Here is a 16,065-nt window from a genome sequence, read left to right as displayed (position 1 = left end):
AGATGGTTCAAGCAGAGACACATACAGTGCAAGCAGACACAGATATGGTACACACAGAGGATAGATAGTGGAGGGCTGTAGGCAGAGGGACAGATGGTCCAAGCAGACACAGACATGGTACATACAGAGGATAGATGGTGGAGGGCTGCAGGCAGAGGGACAGATTGTGCAGTCACATAAAAGATGGTGGAGAGAGAGGGTGAGATGGTTCAAGCGGAGACACAGATAGTGCAAGCAGACACAGACATGGTACACACAGAGGATAGATGGTGGAGGGCTGTAGGCAGAAGGACAATACACTGCTTTAAGTTCACTTCATTGTCCTAAACCCTGAAACTCCATTCCTAGAAAAATATTCAAAACTCTTGCAACACAACTGCAGTGTTTTAAAGCCTGAGAGAATATTCCCAGCCAGACTCCCTTTGAATGTAGTAATCATTTTACTGAATTGGAAGGGATAGTGTTATGTGTGTACGATCACAGTGTAAGTCTGTTTTCATTTAAGAGGAAGGTGGCAGAATAATTTGCGTAGTTAGTGTGTTTAAAAATATGGGAATATATGTACTTATAAAATTGATAAAGGTAGTTTTTTGTTATCTATTAGAGAAAATGATATAATTAAGTGTTTATATTTTTTTGCAAGGTGCAACAACATTATCATATTGGTGCAATGGAAGAGCATCAGGAGAACTTTGCTTTAAATTTTGACATGTCAGATGAACTAATAGAGGACCTAATAGATGGACCTTTTGCAGAGGAAATAAATAAAGAAAATGCAGATTTCTTGGATGAGACTTTGGACAGTGAATTACTGGAAGCGGTGGAATATTTTGAATTTGAAGATCAACATTTTTAATTTGAGGAAAATTAAAATGAAATACAGGACAAAGTGATGTTGGAGGTTTTATTGGAATACAAAATGTTTGATGAATACATTTAAAATGTATAATTAAAAAATATTCGAGTGAGTCTTTTTGTAGTATTGTAATAATTTCGTCACAGTCACAGAAAAGATGGTGCAGAGAGAGGGTGAGATGGTTCAAGCAGAGACACAGATAGAGCAAGCAGACACAGACATGGTACACAAAGAGGATAGATGGTGTAGGGCTACAGGCAGAGACAGATTGTGCAGTCACAGAAAAGATGGTGCAGAGAGAGGGTGAGATGGTTCTGGCAGAGACACAGATAGTGCAAGCAGACACAGCCATGGTAGACACAGTGGATAGATGGAGGAGGGCTGTAGGCAGAGGTACAGATAGTGCAAGCAGACACAGACATGGTACACACAGAGCATAGATGGTGTAGGGCTGCAGGCAGAGGGGCAGATGGTGCAGTCAGAGAAAAGATGATGCAGACAGCGGGTGAGATGGTTCAAGCAGAGACACAGATAGTCTAACGAGACACAGACATGGTACAATCAGAGGATAGATGGCGTAGGGCCGCAGGCAGAGGGACAGATGGTGCAGTCACAGATAAGATGGTGCAGAGAGAGGGTGAGATGGTTCAAGCAGAGACATAGATAGTGCTCGCAGACACAGACATTTTACACACAGAGGATAGATGGTGGAAGGCTGTAAGCAGAGAAACAGATAGTGAAAGCAGACACAGACATGGTAAACACAGAGGATAGATGGTGTAGGGCTGCAGGCAGAGGGACAGATGGTGCAGTCACAGAAAAGATGGTGCAGAGAGAGGGTGAGATGCTTCAAGCGGAGACACATATAGTGCAAGCAGACACAGACATGGTACACACAGAGGATAGATGGTGCAGGGCTGTAGGCAGAGGGACAATACACTGCTTTAAGTTGAGTTCATTGTCCTAAACCCTGAAACTCCATTCCTAGAAAAATATTCTAAACTTTTGCAACACAACTGCAGTGTTTTAAAGCCTGAGAGAATATTCCCAGCAAGACTCCCTTTGATTGTATTAATCATTTTACTGAATTGGAAGGGATAGTGTTATGTGTGTAAGATCACAGCGTGAGTCTGTTTTCATTTAAGAGGAAGGTGGCAGAATAATTTGCGTAGTTAGTGTGTTTAAAAATATGGGAATATATGTACCTATAAAATTGATAAAGGTAGTTTTTTGTTATCTATTAGAGAAAATTATATAATTAGGTGTTTAAATTTTTTGCAAGGTGCAACAACATTATCATATTGGTGCAATGGAAGAGCATCAGGAGAACTTTGCTTTCAATTTTGACATGTCAGACGAACTAATAGAGGACCTAATAGATGGACCTTTTGCAGAGGAAATTAATAAAGAAAATGCAGATTTCTTTGATGAGACTTTGGACAGTGAATTACTGGAAGCGGTGGAAGATTTTGAATTTGAAGATCAAAATTTTGAATTTGAGGAAAATCAAAATGAAATACAGGACAAAGTGATGTTGGAGGTTTTATTGGAATACAAAATGTTTGATGAATAAATTTAAAAAGTATAATTAAAAATTATTCGAGTGAGTCTTTTTGTAGTATTGTAATAATTTGGTCACAGTCACAGAAAAGATGGTGCAGAGAGAGGGTGAGATGGTTCAAGCAGAGTCACAGATAGAGCAAGCAGACACAGACATGGTACACAAAGATGATAGATGGTGTAGGGCTACAGGCATAGGGACAGATTGTGCAGTCACAGAAAAGATGGTGCAGAGAGAGGGTGAGATGGTTCTGGCAGAGAAACATATAGTGCAAGCAGACACATACATGGTAGACACAGAGTATAGATGGTGGAGGGCTGTAGGCAGAGGGACAGATAGTGCAAGCAGACACAGACATGGTACACACAGAGGATAGATGGTGTAGGGCTGCAGGCAGAGGGACAGATGGTGCAGTCAGAGAAAACATGATGCAGACAGAGGGTGAGATGGGTCAAGCAGAGACACAGATAGTCTAAGCAGACACAGACATAGTACAATCAGAGGATAGATGGTTTAGGGCCGCAGGCAGAGGGACAGATGGTGCAGTCACAGAAAAGATGGTGCAGAGAGAGGGTGAGATGGTTCAAGCAGAGACATAGATAGTGCTTGCAGACACAGACATGGTACACACAGAGGATAGATGGTGGAAGGCTGTAAGAAGAGAAACAGATAGGGCAAGCAGACACAGACATGGGACACACAATGGATAGATGGTGTAGGGCTGCAGGCAGAGGGACAGATGGTGCAATCAGAGAAAAGATGGTGCAGAGAGAGGGTGGGATGGTTCAAGCGGAGACACAGATAGTGCAAGCAGACACAGACATGGTACACACAGAGGATAGATGGTGGAGGGCTGTAGGCAGAGGGACAATACACTGCTTTAAGTTGACTTCATTGTCCTAAACCCTGGAACTCCATTCCTAGAAAAATATTCAAAACATTTGCAACACAACTGCAGTGTTTTAAAGCCTGAGAGAATATTCCCAGCAAGACTCCCTTTGATTGTAGTAATCATTTTACTGAATTGGAAGGGATAGTGTTATGTGTGTAAGATCACAGTGTGAGTCTGTTTTCATTTAAGAGGGAGGTGGCAGAATAATTTGCGTAGTTAGTGTGTTTAAAAATATGGGAATATATGTACTTATAAAATTGATAAAGGTAGTTTTTTGGTATCTATTAGAGAAAATGATATAATTAAGTGTTTATAGTTTTTTGCAAGGTGCAACAACATTATCATATTGGTGCAATGGAAGAGCATCAGGAGAACTTTGCTTTCAATTTTGACATGTCCGACGAACTAATAGAGGACCTAATAGATGGACCTTTTGCAGAGGAAATTAATAAAGAAAATGCAGATTTCTTTGATGAGACTTTGGACAGTGAATTACTGGAAGGGGTGGAAGATTTTGAATTTGAAGATCAAAATTTTGAATTTGAGGAAAATCAAAATGAAATACCGGACGAAGTGATGTTGGAGGTTTTATTGGAATACGAAATGTTTGATGAATACATTTAAAATGTATAATTAAAAACTATTCGAGTGAGACTTTTTGTAGTATTGTAATAATTTGTTTGGTTGATGTGTTTAAAAAATATGGGAATACATGTTCTGATGAAGTTTGTTAGGGTTTAGGGTATGTAGTACTAGAAACTGCTATGCAATATGTCTGTCAGGCCTCTTAATTTGGGAATAGTCTCCATGCTGTGTTATGAAGATCCTGGCCATGCTGTAGAAATGCCATAGCAAGTCTCTCTGTAGCATGTAGTAATCATTTCTCTTCCTCGGTGTATGTGTTTTAAGACATGGGAATTCATGTAATCATGGAGTGAGTTAGAGTTTAGGACATGCAGTGCTTTATACTCCTAGCCCTTGCATGATACTATACATTACCCAAGCACAACTGTATTGCTCTAAAGTCAGAAATATGAATCTCACAATGACTTCCTACACTGTCTAAACATCATTGAACTGTTCAGAACCTTAAACACCATTCTAAGGAAATTCCCCTATAATGTTTAAACACCACTGCACTGCCATCAACTGAGAAACAGCAGTGACTGTATGATTTCCTACTCTGCTCAGACACTGTTGCTGTACCTTCAACTGACTTATGAAATGAATCAGTGTTTACATCATGTAGTTGTTGTAATTGCTATGTAGTATGTTAGTAGTGGTGTTTAACATGTTTTTTTTTCTTCACAATAGATCGTTATTATCTACAGAAAGAAAATCAAGATGCCTACTAAGGATTCTAAAAGAAGAAAATATAAACAGGCTTACTTTTCCAAGACAACACAATTACAAGATGTATCTAAGCAACATTGTACAGAGAAAAAGAAGAATGCTTCTGGTAAGACAAAAAAGGATTTTATAAGGAAATTAACTGAAAGGAAAACAAAATGTGGATAATGTGGAGAAGATCAAAAAATCATCTATAAGAATAAAAAAAAGGAGTTAAAAATGGAAAAGTGTGTGGCGATCAAATTATCTACAGTAATAGATGAAAAAATATGTTTGTTGAAATTCGCAGGAGAATGATTCATAACAGAATTGTATTAAATTTGTTGAAAAGTGAAAAGACTTCTAAAAGGAAAACAGCTTTTTATAAGCAAGAAAAAAGAATTGAAGGTATTGTGGATGAAGTGTTTGAATTAAAAAAAAATATATTTTAGTAATCAATAGACTTCGTACACTAGACAAGGCAATTAATCTTTTGAAAGCGAAAAGTAAGTGAAAAAGACTAATTAATAGAACACATTTTTCTTAATGTTTTTTCTGGAGAATGGAAGCATAGGTCAAGTTGTGAGCCATTTTTTAATGTAGAGTCTTACTTTCAGACTAATGATTTGTTGCATGCAGTTGACACCAGTGGTCGAGCATATGAGGTGAAGGACGGTTGTGCGATTGAAAAAGAGAAAATTGTCCCAAGAAATGCAGAAGAGGTGTTATCTGATGAATTTTTAGGGAGACGTTCTAAGGCTCCAGTGTACACTTGGAATTGTAGTATTATTTGTAGTGTAGGGCAGGATTCAATTGATTTTTTCCGCAATTTCTTACGTAAGTATTCTAAGAAAAGTATTACACAGAAGATTAAGATGTTGCAAGAATTAGACCCCTGCCAAGTGAGAGAAAAAATGGGTTTGCAAGGTCATTCTCTGGCTTGTCTTTCTTAAAAAGTATGCCAGAGTGTTTTTCACCATTTTAGGATGTTAGCAGTGCCTCATACTGAAGTGAGGAAATTAGTGAGAAGGATGTATTATGCAAAAAATCCAGCACTTAAGCTAAAACAGTTAAACAGTGCTCTTTTACATGGATCTGTATTAGATGTAAAGAGCATTTGTGAAGAAATTGAGGTTACTTACTTTTGTGAAAAAGAAGACAGTGCAGAAACTAATACAGTAATAGAAGGAAATGTGGAAGAAAATGTACAAAGTTTTAGTACAGAAAAGTTTGACCAAGAAATTACAAGGTTTAAGGTCATTTCAGGAGAAAGGCCCATTTTTTTTTGTATTTCTTGTAGAAGAATTCATTATAAAAATCAGACCAGGTTAGTTGACCTATATTTAAAAAGTGAAAAGGAGAATAATAATGAGTGGAAGGAATTTGCAACTTATTTGTTGGTAGAGAAGTGTTTTGATTTGGGTTCTGATCAACGTATTTGTAAATATTGTTATAATATATTAAATGAAAACAAAATGCCAGCTAGAGCTGTACATAATAATCTTGAGTTGGTAAATATTCCTTCTGAACTGATGGATTTAAATATTTATGAGTCTATTCTGATTCAATGTGTGCATCCATGTCAGGCTATTGTTCGTATGGAGCCTAAGACAGGGAAATTGCCTCCTTCTGATTTACAGAGAGGATTAAAGGGAAGAGTTGTATATTTGCCTCTAGATTTAAAGAAAAATATTGAAACAATTGGTGTTGAAAATGTGGAAGAGGAACCTCTAGGTATTTTAGTTAATGGCGTACCTACGAAGAGCAAGAAAATCTTGCAAGAATTAGTGGATGTTAGGAAAGTGAAAAAGGCAACGTTGTATTTGGTAAAAAACAATCAATACTACAAAAATTTATATGTAGGAGAAGAGGAAACAACTGTAGAAGAGGTCAGTGATTTGTCAGCTGGACAAATTGAAAAAGTGGATGTGTCCAGAAGTGAACAAATATACGAACATTACAGTGTTCATTCATTGCATTCCAAAGAAGTAATAGGGAATGCTATTGAGTTATTACAAATGAAAGAACCAAAACGAAGTCCCATTAGTGTATGGGAAGAAAGCTTGGAAGCTCGTTGTTTTCCTCAGTTGTTTCCAACAGGTCAAGGTGGACAATATGATGACCGACCTGTGCAGATACCAGCATCTGAATACCGGACATCAAGATTATATGCAGAAGATCCAAGGTTTCGTCAATGTATTTCATAATTGTTTCATCTTCTATTTGAGAGTGACTTGTCTGGACTTTCTTATGCAGTGAACCACATACTAAAAAGTGTAGTACATCTGCAGAATGTTTCGGCAAGGGACTTTATGATTAAAGTCCAACAGAAAGACACTGTTTTGGAATCTCAGCTAATTAATCTCATGGCATGTCAGCGTGGTACTAATGAGTATTGGTACCATCGTCATGGGGAATTGAAATGTATGCTAAGAAACTTAGGAACTCCTTCATGGTTCCTTACTCTAAGCTGTGCTGAGTATGCTTGGGAAGATTTACTGCAATTTCTTCAAAAGGCAAATGCAAACATAGAAAATATAGAATACAAGACACCTGGAGAATTGTGTTCTTTGGATCCAGTTAATGTATGCAGGTATTTTAATCATAGATTTGACGCTATGATGTCTTTTATCACAAACAAAAAAAATCTTCCTCTTAGAGAGGGTCTGGATTTCTTTTGGAGGAAGGAGTATCAAGCACGAGGTGATCCTCACATACATATGCTGCTATGGATCAAAGATGCCCCCACATTTGGAACAGATTCGGATGACACAGTGATGAGTTTTATTGAACAGTATTCTACATGTGCAGTTCCTAAAAACATAGAACAAAAGAATTTAAAACATCAAGTCTTGCGGTTTCAAACCCTTCGTTGTGGAAAATACTGTCGTCGAAAGTACAAATCAAAGGACAAGTTCTACACAAAATGTTGTTTTGGATTTCCACGACCAGTAACATCAAAAGGAAGAGTGAACAACTTTATGTCATCTTTGCGACATACTGTGACACGAAAATCACCAAACAATACCTATAACTTAAGAAGAAATGAAGAGTCAAAGTATATAAATGACTATAACCCAGTCATTTTGTCCATGTGGAAAGCAAACATGGATATTCAATATGTTGCAGACAACTCCATTGCAGTGGCTCGATATGTAACTTCTTACATTACGAAATCTGAAAAGACAGAACTAAAGGAAATGTGGGAAGAAATTTCTCATGAAAAGAGCCTAAGCAAGAAATTGTACAGCTACAGTTTGAAGATGTTTTCTCATCGAGAAATCGGAGCATATGAATGTTCGGATCGCTTATCATCTGCAAGTCTATATGCCAAATCTAGAACAATCATTTGGGTGAGTTTAGGTCTTGCAAGAACACGAAACCGAGTTTTGAAATCTGTACAAGAAATTGAGTATTCAGCAAAGAGAGAACCAAACAGTACAGATATTTTGAAGACAAATATGTTGGATACATACTATCCAAATAGAAGTAATCATCTTGAGAATGTTTGTCTCTATGAAGTACTGCAAAGCTATACTTTTAAGAGGAACATTACAGAAGATATCAATAAAGGAGTATATGCTGTGATTGGATCTGAAGGATGTCTGGTGAAACAAAGAAAAGGACATTTGATTAATCATCGAAAACTGAGTTGCGAAACTCCTGACAAAAGGGAATTTTACTATTTAGCTCTTTTGCAACTTTTTAAGCCTTGGCATACAGAAGAGGAATTACTTGGAGATTTTCTCAGTTATGAAGACTGATTCAACGCAATCAAAAATACTATAGAATGTCCTGTTTTTACTAATTATCTCCAAATGTTGAACGAGGAAATACAGCAAGAAGCTACAATTGCAGCAGAGATTGCTAGAGACAGTTCTCAAGACAGTCAAAGTTCTGCTTCGTTGAGTCAGGATCCACTAGGAGGACCAATTATCCAAAATGAAGCAGCCACTGCCATGGATGAGGTGAAAAGAGCAATAGAACAAGCTCAGGAGGATGTAATAAACGTAGAAGAATTGGAAAAACAACTAAATGTTGAGCAAAAACAAATATACGATGAAGTGACAGAGCAGATTGAGCATAGTTTATGTCATGAGAAAAAAGAGTGCTCATGTACGTCATTTAAACCTGTCCAACTGTACATGAGTGGAGAAGCAGGAACTGGAAAAAGTTTTCTAATTAAAGTAATTACAACTTATCTACAGAAAAGAACTGAGTCGTCACTCTCTTGTGTTGTTACCGCTCCAACTGGGTTGGCAGCACATAACATTAAAGGGATTACTTTACATCGTTTATTGATGCTGCCAGTAGAGCATGAAAATAAATTAGAATACCACAAGCTATCTAGAGAAGCTTGTTGTGAAGTTTCCAGAGTCCTGAAAAAAATGAAACTTCTCATTATTGATGAGGTAAGCATGGTATCAAATTTAATGCTTGCCTTTGTGCATTTAAGAATGCAACAAATTCTTAAAACAGAGTATGATGTGTTATTTGGAGGCAAACATATCTTCGTTTTTGGAGATCTACTACAGCTAACTCCTGTGAAAGGACAACCAGTGTTTAAAACCGTTACACATGAAGATACCAGAAAGTGCTTGGGAAGCATTGGAAATGTTAATATACGGTTATATTTCAAATATACAGAACTAACTCAAAATATGCGACAGGCAAAGGATGCTGATTATAAAAGTATTCTTGAAGATATAAGAATTGGAAAAGTGAGTGAACATGGCAAAGAAGCTTTACAGGCACGATTACTTTCAAATTTGTTTCCAAAGGAAAATGTTGGTGCAGAGAATATATATAGAAAAATTGCTGAAAATAAATCAGTGATATGCTTAATGCCAACTCTGCAAGAATGTGCAATCTTCAATGAAAAATTTTTAAAGTTAGAAAATGAAGAAATTATAAAATTGGAAGCTATTGATAGAATAGAGCATGAAGGAGCTACTATTATTTTGTCAGAAAAGTTAAAGTCAAAATTGGATTCTTTAGACAAATCAATATCTAAAACAGCTGGTTTAGAAAAGAATCTATATGTATGTTTAAATTGTCGGATAATTTTACGAAGTAATTTACATGTGGAAAGAGGTTTAGTAAATGGAGCAATGGGACATGTTGTTGGTTTTGTGAATTACCCAAATAGAGATGACATTGAATTTTTGAAAATCAAATTTGATGATATTGAAGAAGTACAACAATTGAGTCGTTGTTCAACTCGATTTTTGCTAGTAAAAGATTTATATGTCCGCCGAAAACAGTTTCCTGTTTGTTTGGCATATGCGGTGACTATTCATAAATCGCAAGGTTTGAGTGTAGATAGTGCTTTGGTGAATATTGGAAGCACTGTGTTCAAAGAGAATATGGCATATATTGCTTTATCTCGAGTCTGAACTTTATCTGGACTATACTTGATTGATTTTGATGAAGAAAAGATTAGTGCAGATCAAAATTATGTGAAAGAGTATAATAGGTTAAGAAGAGAATATGCTCCAAATTTACCTCAATATCCTTTATTTGAAAAGCCTGTGGTACGTCGAAAAAGAAGATATGAGACAATATGTAGTGAGGTTGTACAGAAAAGAAGAAAACTAGATGAACCTGTAATTGTAAGAAAAAAGAAAAAGGATACTATTGAAGAGATTGTTGGATTTCAGTTTGAAAACAGTTCTGGTGTCAACTGCTATGCTAATGTAGTTGTTAATGTTGTTTTTTATCTTGAAAGTTTACAAGAACAGATTGTTGAAAATCAGGACCAAAGATTTTGTTGTTTGTTGAATTCTGTCTTTGAGAAATGTAGCAGTGCTAAAAGTATAATAGAAAGGGTCTCTGATATTCGAAATGTTTTAGACATATGTTCTGGTGTAAATCAATTTTCACAGAATATTCAGCAAGATTGTCAGGAATTTTTAATGTATATACTTGTTATATTGCAAGATGAAGGTGTAGATATTGAAAATCTTTTTCGTCTTTCTTATAAATGGCAAAATGACTGTGACAATTGTCCATTTTGAAGCAGTCCAGAAATAGACACTGAAAGATTTATATATTTAACGTTACCAGACTGCAAATCAGTGTCTTTTAATAATCTAGTTAGAGAAGCAAATCAAAACATGGTCTGTACCCAATGTAACTCACAAATGTTATCAACATTATTTATGCGAAGATATGGACAGCATGTAATTTTAATGCTCCAACGATGTAGACCTGATGGAACAAAATTGACAACTTTTATTAAAAATGTTGTGGCTTCTCAACTATCAATTTCAGGAAGAACTTTTGTAACTGTAGCTATTATTTTCCATGATGGTCCTTCTACAACATCAGGACATTACACAGCTTATTTAAAATCTCCAAAAGGCTGGACACAATGTAATGATGCTCATTTGACTTTTAAACAACGTTTGCTTTTTGACTTACCAAATTCTTACCTAGTGTTTTTAAAACCCAAATTTTAGAGGAAATAATTGATGTAGGCAGATTAGTCCTGTTAAGAAAGGTTAATCTGCAGCTGAGAATAACTTTTTGAGTGAGGGTGATTAAGATGAAAATAAAAGGGATAACCATTGTTGGATGGTACAAAAGATGTTGGTGCTTTTTATTCAGATAGTTGGGAAACGGATGGATATGAGTACTATTAAGTATCTTCCAAACTAAGGATTTCACACATTCTATTTGGCCATGAGCAAAGGTTTTTGAAACAAAAAATGACTATCGCAGGTAAATGTTGTTAACCATTGTTGGATGGTACAAAAGATGTTGGTGCTTTTGATTCCGAAGGTTGGGAAACGGACCGAAAAGAGTACTATTAAGTAACTTCCAAACTAAGGATGTCACACATACTATTTGTCCATGAGGAAAGGTATTTGAAAGAAAAAGTTACTATCTCGGGTAAATGTTGTTAGCATATGTTTGTACATAACTTTTTTTAGAGAGTATAAATAAGAAGTAATAATGTTGTTGTTGATATTGGATAATTATGAAAGAAATTGCTGATTGAAAGAAAACATTTAAGATATGTTTTTGTATTGGACTCACTGTTTTTAGTGAAATTCAATATATTCTGAGAACAGCAAAATAAAATATATAACATATTGTACAAATTATTATGTATTATGAAATATAGATTATAGCTCGATTCTTTCTTGTCTATCACAGATATTATATTTATAAGGTAAGTACGACAAAAGAAACATACTTTTTCATCACTCTCTTCTCTTTCTCTCTTTCTTTTTTTACTCTCTCTTTTACTCCTTTACCTTTCCTCAACGTACTCCTCTTCTCTCATTCTCCTTATTACCTCTTTACTCTGTCTGTCCCTCACTTCTCTTTTCAATCATCCTCTATTACTACCCTTGTCTTGCTGTATTGCTCAATCTTTTCTCAATCCCCCTTACTCTCTTTCAAATACATCATCCCTCACTGACCTTCATTCACTCCACTTGTTTCACTCCTTCACTCCCTTTTGCTCACTCCCCTTTCCTACATCCATGTCTAAATCTCTTCGTCTGTCTTAGTCACTATAACTGTTTTATTCTTTGTTATGTTATGTTATGTTAAAGATGCTTGTTACCGCGCACGGACACCAATTGGTTTCATGGCGCTCAAAGACAAGTGAGGGGGAGACGCAGGGGGTGAAAGGGCTAATCGTAGGCGAGATGGAAGAGATGAGTCTTCAGGAGTTTGCGAAAAGTGATGTAGTCCGAGGTGAGCCGAATTGAAAGGGGAAGGGAGTTCCAAGTTGCAGGGGCAAGAAAAGAAAAACTGGCGCCCCCATGTTTCTTGCGTTTAAACCTGGGAGTGATCAAAAGATTATGGGCAGAAGACCTAAGGTGTTGTGAGGGAATGTGAGGGTGAAGGCAGAGAGAAATAAAGACAGGGACAGAAGTGGATAGAGATTTAAAGACAGTTCATCCCATTTTGAAGATACAGCGGTGTGCTACCGGGAGCCAGTGTAGTCTGTTCAACAGAGGAGTGACGTGTTGGAATTTAGGCTGTTGAGAGACCAGTCTGGCTGCCTGGTTTTGTACCAGCTGGAGCCGGTGCAGGTGGTATGCAGGGATCCCCACGTACAGACAGTTGGCATAGTCAATGCGTGAGGTAACCAGGGCCATAATGACTAAAATGAGAGCCTACGGGGATAAGTACCTTCGGATTTTCCCGATTCTGCAAAGGTGATAGAAGCAGGCCGATGTAACGGCATTAATTTGGGGCCTCAACGATAGGTCACTGGAAATAATGACGCCGAGGCTTTTCACAGAGTTGACGGGGCAGGGGGAGGGACCAAGGGCCGCAGGCCAGAAGTTAGAGCTCCAAGGATTCATGGGCCCACCGATCAAGTCAGCTCAGTCTTACTGGGGTTGAGCTTCAGCTGGCTGAAGTTCATCCACTCGTAGATGGTGAGCATTATAGATTGAAAATTAGAGCAAGAGAGAGGGGAAGAGTCGATGGGGAAAATTAATTGAAGATCGTCTGCATAATTAAAAATAGTAACAGGGGAGTGACGAAGAGAGGCTAGAAGGGGCTGCATGTATAGATTGAATAAAAGAGGGGACAAGGCGGAACCCAGAGGGACACCACAGGAAAGTGAAATTTGGGGGGCAGAAAAAGTGGACAATTGAGCCGATTGGGAACGGTGTTGAAGGAAAGACCCAACCCATGACAGGGCAAGGCCCTGAATACCCGCATTTCTGACACGGTCGATCAAAATGACATGATCCACCGTGTCGAAGGCGGCCAAGAGGTCTAACAACACTAAGGCCTGGGCCAAGTTCTTGTCCGCTCCCTGTCTCAATGTATCCATGACCGCTACCACCACTGCCTCCGTAGAATGGGCAGGTCTGAAGCCTGCCTGCTGATCCTCGAGAAAATTAGTGTTCTCGATGAAGGCGCTCAAACAGCGGGTGACGTAGGTCTCCAGTACCTTCCCCAGATAGGGGAGAAGGGAAATAGGTCGGTAATTCCCAAAGACAGTAGGGTCAGATCCGTTTTTTTTTAAGATGGGTACTACCACTGCTTTTTTAAATGCTTCGGGGACAGAGCCTGTGGCGAGGGAGCGGTTAAGCAAGTCAAGAGGAGGACCTGGGCAGGCCAAGAAGGCGTCCCTTAAAATTTGGGGGAGGCAGCAGTCAAGAGAAGAGCCAGAACTAACTACATGCAGTAAAGAAAAGAATACTTTTGAGGAGATAGGAGGGAATTCGTGCAAACAGGAAGGGTTCGGAGGAGGAAGGGCACTGACATGAGACAAGGAAGGGGGGGGATGTTGTTTTTGATGATGGAAATTTTGTCTATAAAAAATGAATTGAGAGAGTCACACAAGACCTGCGAAGGTTGGGGCTGGGCCGTAACACGATCAGGGAGGGAGAGTTCGGCCACAATAGAGAAGATCTCCTTAGTTTTAGATGCGGAACTAAGGATTTTCTGGGAGTAATAGGAGGATTTGGCCAAAATAATAGATTTTTTATATGATTTTTGTAGATCGATAAAGATGGTCTTAGATGAGGAGTCATAATATCGCCTCCAACAGCGCTCAGCTTGTCTGAGGAGTAATTTATCCGCCTTAAGTTGTTTGGTAAACCAACGCTGGGCGTCGTGTGGGCGTTTAGATTTGATGGTTTTCACAGGAGCAACCAAATCGCTGGCTTGGGACAGCCATTGTTCCACTATGGTGGCTTGAGAGATCTGGTCGACGTGATCGTTGGGAAGTGTAGTGACGAGAGTTGAGTGAAAGAGGGAGATGTCAGCATGTTTCCAGTTGCGTGCCGAGAAATTCGACACTAATGGAGGGCGGGCTGGTAATACCAGATTCAATGAAAAAGAAATAAAGAAATGGTCAGACCAAGTGCAAGGGTAGACCAGGGGAGGAGAGATGTCCAGGTTGGTTGTCCATACCTGATCAACAATATGACCCTTGTTATGGGTTGCGACAGAGATGTGTTGCAAAAAATTAAGACCAAGTAATAGGTTTGTGAATTCAGTTGATGAGATGGTTTCATAAGGGTCTAATGGCCAATAGTTAAAATCGCCTATAATCAAAATCCTGGCGGAGTTAATGATCAACTGAGAAATAAGATCGCCAAACAAAGATGAGAAAGAGTGCATATTTACAGGGGGACGATAAACTAAGACACAGATGAAAGAATATTTTGGGGACGAGAATTTTAAGGTGAGTAAGTCAGAATGTAAAATAGGAGTAGTAGTTAGGGAAGTGAAATGTAACTTGGAACGGATAATGGCGGCTACACCACCGCCCGGTCTGCCGGAGGTCCTATTGGATTGGAGAATGTAGAATCCTGTAGGGATAGCGGCCAAGATGTCAGGGAAGGAGTCCTCATGTAGCCAGGTTTCTGAGAGGAGCAGGATATCGATGTTGCCATTATCCAGTAATTGAAACACTTCAAGTTGGTGCTTGGGGAGTGAACGAGTATTGAGGTAAACAATCGAGATGGAGCAAGCAGCTGGAGAGCTGATCCTGATGGGATTGGGGGCAGGGTTACAGCAAAGAAGGGGGGCAGGAATAGGGGCCAGAGGACTGAGAGAGGGGTGGAAGGGATGGGAAGACAGAATACCGCAAGTCTGGGCAATAGTAGCCACGTGAGGGGCAAGAGGGGCAGAGCAATGGAGAGAGTGAAGATCCTGAGAGGAGTAAATAATGCGACGGGCGGCATAAACGGCCCCGGGCCTCGATCGGCCGCGGACAGGCGCAGACGGGCTTGACTTGTGCGCGACTTTGGCGCGAAGTCGGCGCTCCCGCTGCGCTCGTCCGCTGCGCTTCCTCCAGGTCACCATTTATACTGCCTGACGTGAGCCACTAGACCGCTCACCTGCACGGTGTAGAGGCAGGGCGGAAGTGGTGCAGAGCTGAGCAGGAAGTGTCGCTCATGAAAAGGACCCTCCACACAAATGGCACACAGCCGGGGCGGACCGGGGTCGAGAGCGAGGGAATGAGGTAAGCTGTTACCAAGTCAGGAAAGTTTAAATGCGGGCGCAGTAACACAAAACACAACACAAAACAAAACACAGAGTCAAGTTAAAAATACGCAAACAGCTCGTAATCAGCTGATTTGCAGTTAAAATTGTCAGCAGCGCTGGAACACGCCCGTGGTCTGACCGCCACGTTTGTCTGCCGGCGGAGCCAATCAAAGGTCAAGATATAGAAGAGGCTCAGCAGCCACTAGACCGCTCACCTGCACGGTGTAGAGGCAGGGCGGAAGTGGTGCAGAGCTGAGCAGGAAGTGTCGCTCATGAAAAGGACCCTCCGCACAAACGACACACAGCCGGGGCGGACCGGGGTCGAGAGCGAGGGAATGAGGTAAGCTGTTACCAAGTCAGGAAAGTTTAAATGCGGGCGCAGTAACACAAAACACAACACAAAACAAAACACAGAGTCAAGTTAAAAATACGCAAACAGCTCGTAATCAGCTG

This window comes from Lissotriton helveticus, chromosome 8 (assembly GCF_964261635.1).
Source record: "Lissotriton helveticus chromosome 8, aLisHel1.1, whole genome shotgun sequence".
In the NCBI taxonomy this organism is placed as follows: domain Eukaryota; kingdom Metazoa; phylum Chordata; class Amphibia; order Caudata; family Salamandridae; genus Lissotriton; species Lissotriton helveticus.
The sequence above is the reverse complement of the archived record's forward strand: the minus strand, read 5'-3'. Positions refer to the sequence as shown.